General features: G+C 32.2%; 1 long non-coding RNA gene across 1 annotated transcript; it reads right to left on the reverse strand.

The window, feature by feature from the left end:
- Positions 1-3122: 3122 nt before the first annotated feature.
- Positions 3123-5857, reverse strand: LOC134248493 (uncharacterized). The gene is made up of 3 exons (XR_009988062.1): positions 5724-5857; positions 3580-3686; positions 3123-3381 (listed from the first exon to the last, which is right to left on the reverse strand). It is a non-coding gene; the product is annotated as an uncharacterized LOC134248493 (long non-coding RNA).
- Positions 5858-13007: the final 7150 nt, after the last annotated feature.

Consider the following 13007-nt stretch of genomic DNA (forward strand, 5'->3'; position numbering starts at 1 on the left):
TTCAATTTCTTTTAGCTATTGTCAAAGAAGCCTGTTTTAGCATAATTCAAGAGCAATGCATTTTCATAAAGCCTGTTGTCCAGTACAACTTTCCCTGAATTCTCAAAAATGAATTTTGTAACAGTACATGAGATCACTACATGTAGCTTTGTTACAACGCGAAATGTAATAACAACGCGAAATGTAATAAACCTGGATTATTACATTTTGCGTTATTGATTTTGCGTTGATCTCGACGCAGAATGCAATAACGCTAAATGTAACAATACACTTTTGAGCATTATTACATTTTGGGTCGAGATCAACGCAAAATGTAATAACGTAAAATGTTATAACACGATTTTTGGATTATTACATTTTGCGTTGTTACATTTTGCGTCGAGATTAAGCAAAAGACAGGAACGCAAAATGCAATAACACACTTTTTCGTCAGCCATATTGAGTACATTTTACAATAGTGTAGTGGCCAATGAAAAGAAAATAAAACAAAAGGAAAAAATAGATATATGCAATTTCTTACATTAATAAATTTTATCATATATTGATTTAATTAGCTACATATATTTAAAATCAGTTTAATAAATGTATTCAAATTATAGGTGTTGCAAATAAGAAACGTGCATCTGTGGGTAGGGTTGTGGAGGGTGGGTATGATCAGTGTGCTTTTGGTTTTGTTTATTGACAATTGCGTTTATTTGGGTTTATTGACAATAATGATACCATACTGTTCCATGCAAATCTCCAGCATTGTAAACAAGCAAAAGCAAAATTCTATCTCTCTCTTTCTTTCCATCCTATAATAAAATGGATTGTTTCTGCATGTCCACAACAATGCAAAAATAAACATACGAAGTAAACATCCCAACCTATTCCTGCCCCGCCTCGCTTGATACACACATACACGTCTAATTTGTTAACCAATGTTTACATGCCGAACGTGCATATCAAGAGCTTTTAATGAACCTATGGTCAATCTTTGGTAATTAAACAAATTATGTGTTATTGGTAAGAAATTTGATAAGACTATCAAAAACATGCCAATCAAAGTTAAATTAATTCTGTATAATTAAGTAGAGTGTATTCAATATAACTAAAATCAGAGTCAGAAAAAAACGATACATTTAGATGTATTTATGTCCGTAAAAGCCCTAACGTTGGTCTCATTGTTTTAGTTCTAAATATTTTTACAGCGTGTTTCCCATGTTGGTTACCCATATATATATTTAAATTGTTAAACGCAATCAAAAAATTAATTATATTATGTTTTATTACATATTTTTTCATTACATTTTGCGTTGTATTCTGAGCAAAAATAAAATAACGCAAAATGTAACCAAAAAAAGCACGTTATTAAATTTTTGCGTTGATCTCGACCCAAAATGTAATAACGCATAATGTAATAATCTAAAAATCATGTTATTACATTTTGCGTTATTACATTTTGTGTTTATCTCGACGCAAAATGTAATAACGCAAAGGTAATAATCCATGTTTATTACATTTCGCGTTGTTATTACATTTCGCGTTTTAAATACGGCTCCGTGTAAAAATCATGCAGAGGGTGATTCATGGGGGGTTTCAGAATTTCTTCAAACTTTGCATGTTGGTAGAGTATGCTAAGATACTCCAAAAAAAAATTATAATTTTTTTTTTAATTCTGCCATTGGTATCCATGGCAACCGATAAACTGTTTTAGTCAAAAAATGGCTGAAATTTCCTCTAAAAACAGGCAAAAATACCAATAATGAAGATTAAATGAAAAGAAAACTAAACAATAAAACTCATTTATGTTTATTTCTTATTAAAATACAGCATAAGTAGTTACTATCCATATCTAGTCAAAATATTTCTATGACCAGTAATGTGTTCTAATTTTAAGCTAAAAAGGGGAGATAATCCATATTGGCAAAAATGTAAAATATCCATTTTTTAGGATTTATATTATCAAAAATTTCTAAAAACCCCACAGCCAAACTAAAAAGCCATACTAGTTTCATAGAGACTATAGTCTAAATTCAATAAAATTATTAAAACATTTTTGTGCAAGTGATTATTAATTTCCCAAAACAACTGATGAATTTTGTACAAATATGGTAATTTCACTTTTTTTGTCACAGTCCAATATATGCCATATATGTTTGCATGTAAAAAATAAATGGCATTTCAAAACCATTTTTTTATATTTCCATTTTCAAATACAATTAAATTATTTACTTTTCTTAATTAATCCAAATATTACCACGTCCAGTAATAGTTTTTAATTTTAAGCTGAAAAGGGGAGATAATCCATTTAGAGAAAAACTGAAATTTTCAATTTTTTAAAGGATTTACAGCTAAATTCAGCTATATGATAAAAAATTTAAAGAAAAAATACACTACAGCCAAACAGAAAGGCAGTGTTTATTTACTAGACACCATACCTTATGGCAAATAAAATATTAAAGACATTTTTGTGCAATTGATTATTAATTTCCAAAAGCCATTGAAGAGTTTTATACAAAAAATGGGAAATTCACTTTTTCTTCACGGTCAAATAAATGTCATGTATATATTTTATATGCATGTTAAATTATAAATAGCATTTCAAAACAATTTAGTTCCAAAACCAAATACAACACAATTATTTATTTTCATTAATCAAATTATATCTATATCTACAGTATTATTTCTAATTTCAAGCTGAAAGGGGGAGATAATTCATGTTGACAAAAAAAACCAAAATATCATTTTTGAGGAATTCAGTTATCAAGAAAATAAAATATATCTATGATTTAAAAAAATAGCCAAACAAAAAGGCTGAATAGGTTTCATAGATACCATACCCTATAGGCCTATGGAATATTTAAAAAAAATCATGTGCATAAAAATCATTGTGATTAATAATTTCACCAAAAAAGAAGTAGCATCATCTTTTGTCAGAGTCCAATATATACACCATGTACACACACCAGTTGCATATTTTAATAATAAGAATTAAGTTAAGTTTCAAAATAAATTCATTTACATTTCCAAATTCAAAAACAACACAAGATTTTTTTTCATTAATGAACAGTAAAATGTAAAAAAACATTTGAAAATATTAATCATATTAATATTGATTACTAGATACACATCATATAATCATTGTATATGTAAACACAATTTTTAAAGTTTTACATCTTTGTAAGGTGCAGTCATGCCACTCAGAATATCACTAATCTCCCCTGCTTCTCTTCTGTAGTAAGTGACTGTCCTTTGTTTATTAGCCTCTTCGAAAAGCACTCAAGATCCTTGGGAAGAGAATTGCTGCCTGATTAACATTATCCAAAGTACCATCATGGAATCCACTGAACTCTAATCTCTGCTTTTTGACAGCTTTAAATATCTTATTTTCCATTATTCCTAAAATAATAATTACAATATACATGTATGTACTTATCATTCATCAATTTAGAATTCTTTAGGTTATGCTACATTATTATTAAGGTACTAAATGGTTATTTTGATTTTATAAATTACTTTACATGGAATATCAAGTTTATATAATGCAGTAATTTCATTAAAAATCTATAAATGGTTGCATGACATATATTCTCCCACCTTTGGAGTCTTATTAGTTGGTGGTGTTCAATGATGTTTTCTTGCTGTCTGTAATAAATAGTATAACCTTTTCCTTCAAAACCATGATGCAGTCCATCGCATACATTCTGTGAAAATAAAATGGGGTTAATTCATCTAAAAAACAATAATACTAATTTATGAAATAAAATACAGTAAAACAAAGTTATAACAAAGTCACCGGGACCTATGAAATTACTTTGCTACATCAATTACTCGTTATATCCATATAAGGAATTTGTTAAATTCATATAGCTGGGGATCTAAAATAACTTCGCTATATCCGTGAATTCGCTATATCCGTGTTCGTAGTAAACGAGTTTTGCTGTTTGTGAAATATCTTTTCTACTAGTGTATTTTTCATCATTTGCAATATGTCTCCAGTTTTAACTATAGTAAAATTTAAACAGCGTTATAAACTTGAATCTACTCTACTTCAAGCTTTCAATGACTTTTCCATATCAGTTTAACTTAACCAATTTATTTTAATCATCACCAGAGGCATATTTGCTGTTTTGAGAAGATTTTAAAAGATTGTTACTTAAACCAGTTTTCTATCTATTTTTTAAGATACATGTGTGCCTTGGTTTTGCAATGAGGAAAGCCCTTTATTTTTCATTCAAAAGTCATGACCAAGGTCAAGTTTTTGAAAAGTTTTTCATTTTCAGTCGGGTGTCAAATCTGTAATCTGTTACAAATCTGTTTGCCTGTGACAAAATTTGTGCATCTCAGGCAGTTGAGCAACAGTTATTTCAAACATTGCCTTAACCATACCATCATACTTATTCATGCCTCATACAGTGCACAGTAACTTATACAGGTCTAGACGACAAGATTTATCTGATGACACATCACTTAATTTTCATGTAAATTGGCTATCAGTTTTCTTTACATAGTTTTAAACAGCAGCACAAGGTCCGCAAACTTATTATCAACCCCTCAATCAAATATCAAAAGTATTTGCAGACGTCACAAGGTTTGTTCGGTAATGACAACTACAGTGGTACCTCATTTATCCGGACGCTTTGGTTCCTAGTCAAATTGTCCAGATATGTGAAGTCATAATTACCAGTTACACAAGACAAAATAACGTTAAAAATTTTCGTTCCGATGAAAAATCGTCTGAATACTGAAGCATTCGGATATCTGGCATCCAGATATCTGAAAGTTCACTGTATTTATGTCTAAAACTACAATTTTAAATGTGAGCATCGAGCAGTGTCTTTGGAAACTAATCTTTCAATTTTGGCTGTATAAAGTAAAAAAGAAAATCTATTGTTTTTTATGATGAAGTAAATAAAGTATGCAGTAAATCGACGAAAACCGTGTGTGGTTTCTCATTTGTGTTAACCTTAACCATGGGGACTCATTCAATTAATTGTATTCTAGAGTAGAGACAAAAACATTGTGCTGAAAATTACCTTCCATTAACGGCAGTGTACCTGAGCTCTTAAGAAAATGGAAATTCGTCTTTTGCTTAATTAAAAGTATTCAACAGCTGCAATACTACAAGTATCTATGATTTTTCCTTTTTATTAAAGACTCATAATACATTGTCATATAGGACTTGTGAAATACTTTTTGCATATAAAAAGCTTTACCAAGCTATTTTGAATAGATTAATAGGCAAGTGCAGCAAGGGTCCAAAATGCACGTAACTGCGAGCTCTGATGACAATGCCTGGGCAAAGAGAAAATTCAGACTACTGCACATTCATTCCATAGAATTTTTTACCGCAGTAATTTAGACCCACAATGCATCACTTGTACACAAACTCTAAAGCATCATTCTCGCGGGAATAACAACAAAAGTTAAACGAATAATAAAGTTGTCTTGATTTAATGAATTTATTTGTTTATTGCAGAAAGATAGTCATAAACTGATTGAAATCAGCCTTGTTCAGGCTTCGGTTTGCTAAAGCAACATACAAACGACGTCATATGAGGTCAGAATCTAATACGCACCGAATGTCACGTGCAGATTTACATGTCTAATCTAAATGAAAATGGATAAGTATATGCTTTCATCCTAACAGTAGCACCGTCAACATATTAAAGCTACATAGCTATTTCAAGCTACAAAATTAATTATCTTAATTAAGAAATTGTTCTGGAACCTGATTTTACCTGGTCAAATGTAACTGTCCAAATGTACATTATCTTCCCTCTCCAAGTCGAGTAAGCTGACAAAATCGGACTGCCACCCCTCTCTGAGAGTTTACTCTAGGACTCTGGTGGATTACCGTAGAAGTTAAACTTCCGAGATAGATCATAATGGTGTCAGTAGGCGGATTTCATTAAGATTTGGGAGAACGTCAACATGGTCAATACCTAATCAAAACGACACATGGCTATACTTTGCCAAAACTATGCCTAATCTGTCTTTGTCGAATCCTTTGAACCAATTTATGTCACTTCACACATATTTTTGCCGTAAACATCACAGGATGCTTCAAAATAACTTTGCAGCGTACGGCTTAGCACGAGTGGAGGCTGCCATTTTTTTTACTAGCGCCACCTCGGTAAAGTTGCAAAGGGAGATAACTAGTTGAAAGAGTATAACGAATTCTCGATTTTAAATACCTTATCTTTCAATACTTTGTTTGCACAAAAATATTTAAGTAAATTTTTATGAAGCCTTTCCATTTTTACTTTAACTATGTATTAAGTTTTTGTACATCTTCTTGGGTTTTTAAAGATATTCTTTTCTGAAATAGGCATTATTTGCACACTATCTATACAAAATTACACCTCAAGTACTTTATCCCTGGCTATATGAAAAAAAGAAGAATTATAACAAAGTCAACTGTTTATATTCATTTTAGACCCAAATGAATATATTAAACCCAATTTTATTGAATTTGAAGATGGTCGATGAATCACCTTTTCTGTAAGTGTCTGCATGATTTTTACACGGAGCCGTACTTAACATAGCTGTCTAGTCCAATATGTACAGGGGCAAATTCTGTGAAGGGATAGACAGTGTAAATAACAATCAATATAGCAAATAGGAATAAAAAAGGATTGAATTCATATTGAATCCAATAACATAAATGTCGACCAAAGCATTTGTTCGTTGAGTTACGGTTTTTATTACAACCAAAGTATTGAAAGTATTGAAAGCCTGGCTTAATTGTCGAAATAAGTACATTTCATTTTTTTTTCTCCTTGCCAATGATATTTAACAGAAGGGGTTCTAATGGTTATGAGTAACATTATCCCCTCTACCAATGATTAAATTTCACAAAACAGCACCAAAATTAAAGTGGAATTTACATGGTCTTAGTTGTAAATGAAAATACGTTTATGATTTTTATACCTTAAATTTCTGAAAATTGAGCTCGCAATGGGTATGCATGGTGACAGTGGGCTTTGAGTGGTTTTGCTGATTAATACAGGTATAATGTAGTATAGGAGTAGCAAGGTTGATAAACCCTAGCAATCAAAAATAAATTTAGACTTTTAATTTCGCTCTTTATAAATTTACAACAAGCGACTCAATATCTACCCAGAATTATTGTTCCACTTATACCTCTATCATCGTCTAAAAAGGAGTTCGGACATGGAGGACGTGCATTTTTTCAAATGTTGTTTAAAAAGGCCTGCAAGAAGATTTACACCTTTAAATTTTTTATATGTGTCAATGCTGCAAGTTGTTTGTCAATAAAAACTAAACCATGTTGATATTTATCTTCAAAGCGTTTTAAGTTCTCCATGTACGTAATATCCCAAGAAACATTCCCTTGTAAGATTGGTACACAAAACGATATCTGATTTTAATTCTAATTGATAAACCTTCATTTAAGATGTTCAGCAAGAATATAGAAGTTTCAGATTTATAATTTATGACCAAAAGGTAAAAATAAGTTTTGTTAAGAATTTTGGCATTTAGACGTAAAAAGAGGTGTTGTAGCGAAGCGAACAATAACTTTAGGTAGAGATTGCAGGCGACTAACAGGTTTACTTAAAGCAAAATGGACGTCTAAATGAGACTATTCTGCTTATCGGAAGCGTCTGTTTTGACGCTGTTTGGTTTTTTCGCAGCACAGTTAAGGATACAAATGGAAATGTGGGCGATCTATTATGATAAAATATACATCTCTATTAGGATGGGCGATTCTATTTAGGACTTCACTGATATCAAAAAAATGTAATGTGGTTTAAATCTACATAGGGGGGACATTTAGATATTTTATTTAGACTTGTCACGTAATGTCGACGTCACATGATTTTAGCAATTATACTCGCAGTTTAAAGGTCATCTATAAATTCCAATATTGCAAGGGCATAACCAAGTTAAACATCTTAAATTAATTTATAATCATTATCAACACTATATATACACTGTAGGTTGTGAAAAATCCTGCGAACCTATATAGATTCCTTTTTTTATTGCTAAACTTTAATTTGTTGGACGGCAGGTTGAATATTTTGCTAGTCAAGTATACATTGAATATAGCTATAATTAATTTATTTGCAATATTTAATGACGTTCGCTGCACTTTTCAAATATCTTAATGCGTCTTGAGTTTATTTGTGAAAACTTGACAAGATACATTGAGGGTATGCCCTTGCAATAAATCGATTTATAAGGGCCATTCCATTACTTTTTCAATGAATCTGCATACAAACACAAGACAGTATCACTTGTCTGGAGAATGTATGGACAGTTTATAAATAAAATACTAAAAGAGATATCGCATCCAAGTTAACAGCAAGTTAATTGCAAATAATATTTTATTTGAGAACAAGACATTTTTCATTATACAAAATGTGTCTTGATCAGCCTCTCACTGTGTACAAACTGCGTCATTTTTGCAAGATGCCTCACATTGACAAGTGCTCTGCGATCGATGCAATGTTCATATACTGTTGTGTGGGATTTAACAAACGACAAAACAGCATGCAATAGCACGTTTGTATGTAGCATACAGATAACCAGCTGTTTGAAATAGCTAATATTTTCATTTTTTAGTATTTTGAAGACCTTATATTATGTGTGACCTCATAGTAAACGTTTTCTGTACAAATAAGCCTCGCCTCCTTACTTTAATCTTAACTTTGCTGCGTTGTTAACTTTTCTACACTGCGCTTTTTATAGTTTGACATGTAGAAATTTGCTTAAAAATTGCTTTCCTTTCTTCCAATGGTACTCACAAGATGAAACATACCCTTTAACCTTGGTTTAATGGTGGCTTATAGGTCCTTAATGGTGGTTTAATGGCTGTCTTTAAGTCACCATTAAGCACCTTTAAGTAACATTACACCACCATTAAGTTACCATTAAGCCATCTCAAAGTCCTTAATGGGTGCTTAAATGTAGCTTAATGGTACCTTAATGCTGGCTTACAGGTCCTTAATGGTAACTTTTATACCACCATTAAGTCATCCAGCGTTTGAGTTTCCAATATCCGGGACCTTTTTTCGTTTATCGATATCAAAACTAAATTTTAGTATCTATTGTCACTCATTCGACTTCCGTTTGAATGGGTACCTGAATTTTTCTAATCTTAATATCTGCTATGCTATAATAAAAAGAATCATTTATAAAAGCATAATCTATTTGACTTTTAGGGTCATTGCATCACACCAAGTGAAACCTGTCATACCTGGATTTTGTTTTTTTCTATATATCATCCATCTTATGATGCCTTATCAAATCTTTCAAATAATTTACACTTTTATCAGCATTATCAATATTGCCTAGCTGAAGTTAAAATCTCCACATAGTATAATATTTTCATTGACACAACTTTTTGAAATAAAATTCTTAAGTTTTTGAAAAATTCACACCTCTTCTCAATTTCATTGGGTGCATATATATTTACTATTGTAAAAAATATTACCGTCAACTTCAAGATTTATCAAAAGTTTCCTACCATCAATATACTTTTTGACATTTATTATGTTTGCATCTAATTTTTCATTGAATAAAACCCACACGCCTCTACTGAATGCAGAGTCGCTATAGGCATGAAATGTGTTTCCTCTCCAGTTTAAATTATACGTAGATTAATTTTTTTTTCTAAGAAATGTTTTTTCTTGCAACAAAATTATATCTATATTACATTCTTTTAACCATGTATAAGTTTTTCGTCTTTTTTTAGGAGTATTTAAACCCCTAACATTAACTGAGATAAATTCCAACTTTTTCATAAGAAATAAACTTTAAGAGAAATTCTCTATAATGATTTGAAATTTTATATAGGAGCTGTGGCACGCATATTCTCAGAATTTCTCCAGACTCTCTATGATAAAAGTCATTGATACCCTAAACTGAAATCAGGCAAAAATTGGTTGCTATGTTTTATAGTTACCATGGCAACATGTCTTAAAGGTCGAAAAATGGCATTTTTAAACATGTTTAAAGCCCCATAGTTAACATTTGCGGCAAAGCAAACAATTGGCAATGACTGTTTCCAGAAGTTGAAGGTCAGATGTCTCTGATACATGATAAACATGTTTGGTAAATCAACTATTACATACGTTACTATGGTAACAAAGTATTCAAAAGTAAAAAAAAATATTCATTGAATTTTATAAAGTCATACACGTAAAAATAAAAAGCAATTATAGGATGAAATGCGACCAAATAATAGAAAAAGAGCCTTGAAACATATACCCAGAACAAAATATGATATTTTACTTTGGTTGGCAATGGTTGCCAAGGTTTTTTTACCACAGAGAGCCTTCAAAGTAACACTCTGTATGTTTAAATCCGATCCTATCTTTTAAAAAAGGCACATTTCCTCATAACTAATGATCAGTTATATAAGATGTTGGTGTGCTCCAAGTTTTCCCATTTGAAAAAATTCAGATTAATTTATTAAATAGAGCGTTGCTATAGAAATAAGCAGAAAATATATGCTTAAAAACCTGAAAAATATTTTCTTTCCTTGGATACGTACCCTTAAATGTAGATTCCCAAAACTTTCATGATTGATATTTATTAACAGATAATTTGACTTGTAATTTTGACTATCATCCAATCTCTAAGTGGATGCAAGAAGTTGGCACACAGGGTTTAATATTGATATAAAGTTCACAAAATCGAACATTTTCCCTTCTTGGTAACCATAGCAACAGTGTTGTTTTATTCATCAAATTTTATCAATATATGATATTCAACTTCATTTCTAACAGATAAGTACTATTCAAGCTGAGTCCATTAATTTGTTTCTTGATAAAATGGCAATTTAATTCTTAATGCAGTGAAAAATAATTCACTTTTAAGCACTGGTACGTTGTCTCCATGGTAACACTGCAAAGTAGCAATTATACCCAATTTTTCTTATGGTTTTGGTGTTGCAAAGTCCTAAGGGTGCATATTTGCCAGTCTTGAATTTTCATGTTTTTCCTCAAGACAGTAGCATTAACCCAATCTTAGTTACTGGTTTTGCATGGTTACACTGTGTTACCATGGCAACCATAAAAGTTATTTATAGAATAATATTCTTACACTTATATACTTAAGGTCAAACATTTTCATTGTTTTTCTTATGTCGTTGATTGAGTTTGAGCATGTAACACCTACCATTAGTGAATACGGAGTGTTTTTCAGCATATTTCAGCATTTTAAATGTATTCCAAATGTACCCTTGGTTACCACTTACTTAGAGATATATTCTAAACAGTTTCATTACAGTATAAGTAACATCAAGGTGTCATGTTTTTGTGAGAATGGTTTGTTTGCTTTTTCTAGTTTTTTTTAAGCCACAGTCAAGATTCAAAGTGGCTGAAATTCGATTTTTCAAACTTTTCCGGCTGTTGCCATAGCAACCGAGACCCATAGCAACGAAATTTTGTTTGATATTTGTTTCTGGTGTCAAGTACTAAGCATGGGTGAAGTTTCATCAAAATCGGTGACCATGCGTGGCAACGAAGTTTAAGTGGTTACAGAGAATGGCTATTAAATGCTTATATTTTTTATAAAGAGATGTACCGTAATCTTTCATTCCAGTCCGCTGATCGAGGATCAAAGTCCTGTGACATTCACGCATTTCACAGTTTTTGCTTTATTTGTCCTTCTTCGCCGGGTCGTCTGAATCAGAGTCCTTTGATTCATCAAAACCTGACATGGATTCAAAATCCGATTGATTTCTTAAAGCATGTAACATCTGTGCAATGTCCCTTTATTTGGTGTTAACTTTCGGGTTTTGTTTTTGTTTCGGTTTGCTCCACTGATCACTTTTTTACGTTTCCGTATTTTTTTTGCTGATTTTATTGATAATTTCCCCAAGCAGATTTTTCCCAGGCCAGGATTCCATTTTGGTGTTCTCTGTACCTTTTTTTTTCCAAACCTGTGCCCCTACGTCTCTGTAGGTTGATTCGGCGAAAATTATGTCTTTCTTTACTGATCTCAATTTTTCCCGAAACATTTGGACTTGTACGCATATATTATCAATTATTTCCGTCATAGCCACTTCCCTGGTCTCGAACCATTGTTCGTTGGGTTTGACCTTGTCCCCAAACCTTTTCGCAGATAGGGCATCTTTGGCCTCCTGAACCAGTTTGGCTGACTCGATGTCACCACATCTAACGGCCTTTGTGTATTGGAAAGCATGTTCCGCTGATTTGTGCGATATCCCATAGATATTTATTTCACAGGGGAAGAAATTAGAGAGGACGTTGACTTCTCCATTAAAGGTTATAACGTTTTAGTGTTAGTGGACCTGAAAACACGTACACTTTTCATCTCTTGGCTGGTGCCCTTCCTGTTTGCACACTTTACAACGTGGGGGGGGGGGGTTGTTACAGTATCTTCTAGTATGATCTGTGGCCCAACATTTAGTGCAAGTGAGTTTCCTCTGGGATCTAGGCTGACCGTAATGGAATATCTGACAGCGCAGGCCTGCACAGTAGTTGATCCTGGGAAGATACTTTTCCTCGGGTAAAGGTTCTAAGTACATAAACCGATTACCGTTTAGTACACTCGTCATCCTATTTGTAACCGGATGACGAATTTTCTCATAGACAATATTACTCTTAGGCTTAACTTCAAGTTTTTCCAGTAATTCATGGACAGCTGAGTCGTCTACTGATAGGGGAAGACCGCACAATCTGATTTTCAAAGTTTTTTCTGTGGTACTATGGTTACCTGAGGAGTAAGAATTGGTATCAAAGAAAGAAACAGATATGTTTTGAATGTGTATTCCCTCTGTTAAAAGCTTTTCTCTACTCGCACTGTCACTAGGGTAAACTCTCCATAAATTCCGATCAAGTTGTAGACAGTGTAAGGAATTTCCAACCACTTTCGTAATACAATCCATTAAATCGAAATCCGTTATTCTGCCAGCATCAGAGCACTGAATTTCCGATTCCTTTAAATATAATTAGAGAATTTGGTAAACATTGTCAAAAAAAAAACACAGGAACGGATAAAACGTCCACCCTGTTCCGTGTCACGTGACG

The sequence above is a fragment of the Saccostrea cucullata genome, unplaced genomic scaffold, assembly GCF_032062105.1.
Source record: "Saccostrea cucullata isolate Sc308-1 unplaced genomic scaffold, CSIRO_AGI_Scuc_v1 ctg1937, whole genome shotgun sequence".
In the NCBI taxonomy this organism is placed as follows: Eukaryota; Metazoa; Mollusca; class Bivalvia; order Ostreida; family Ostreidae; genus Saccostrea; species Saccostrea cuccullata.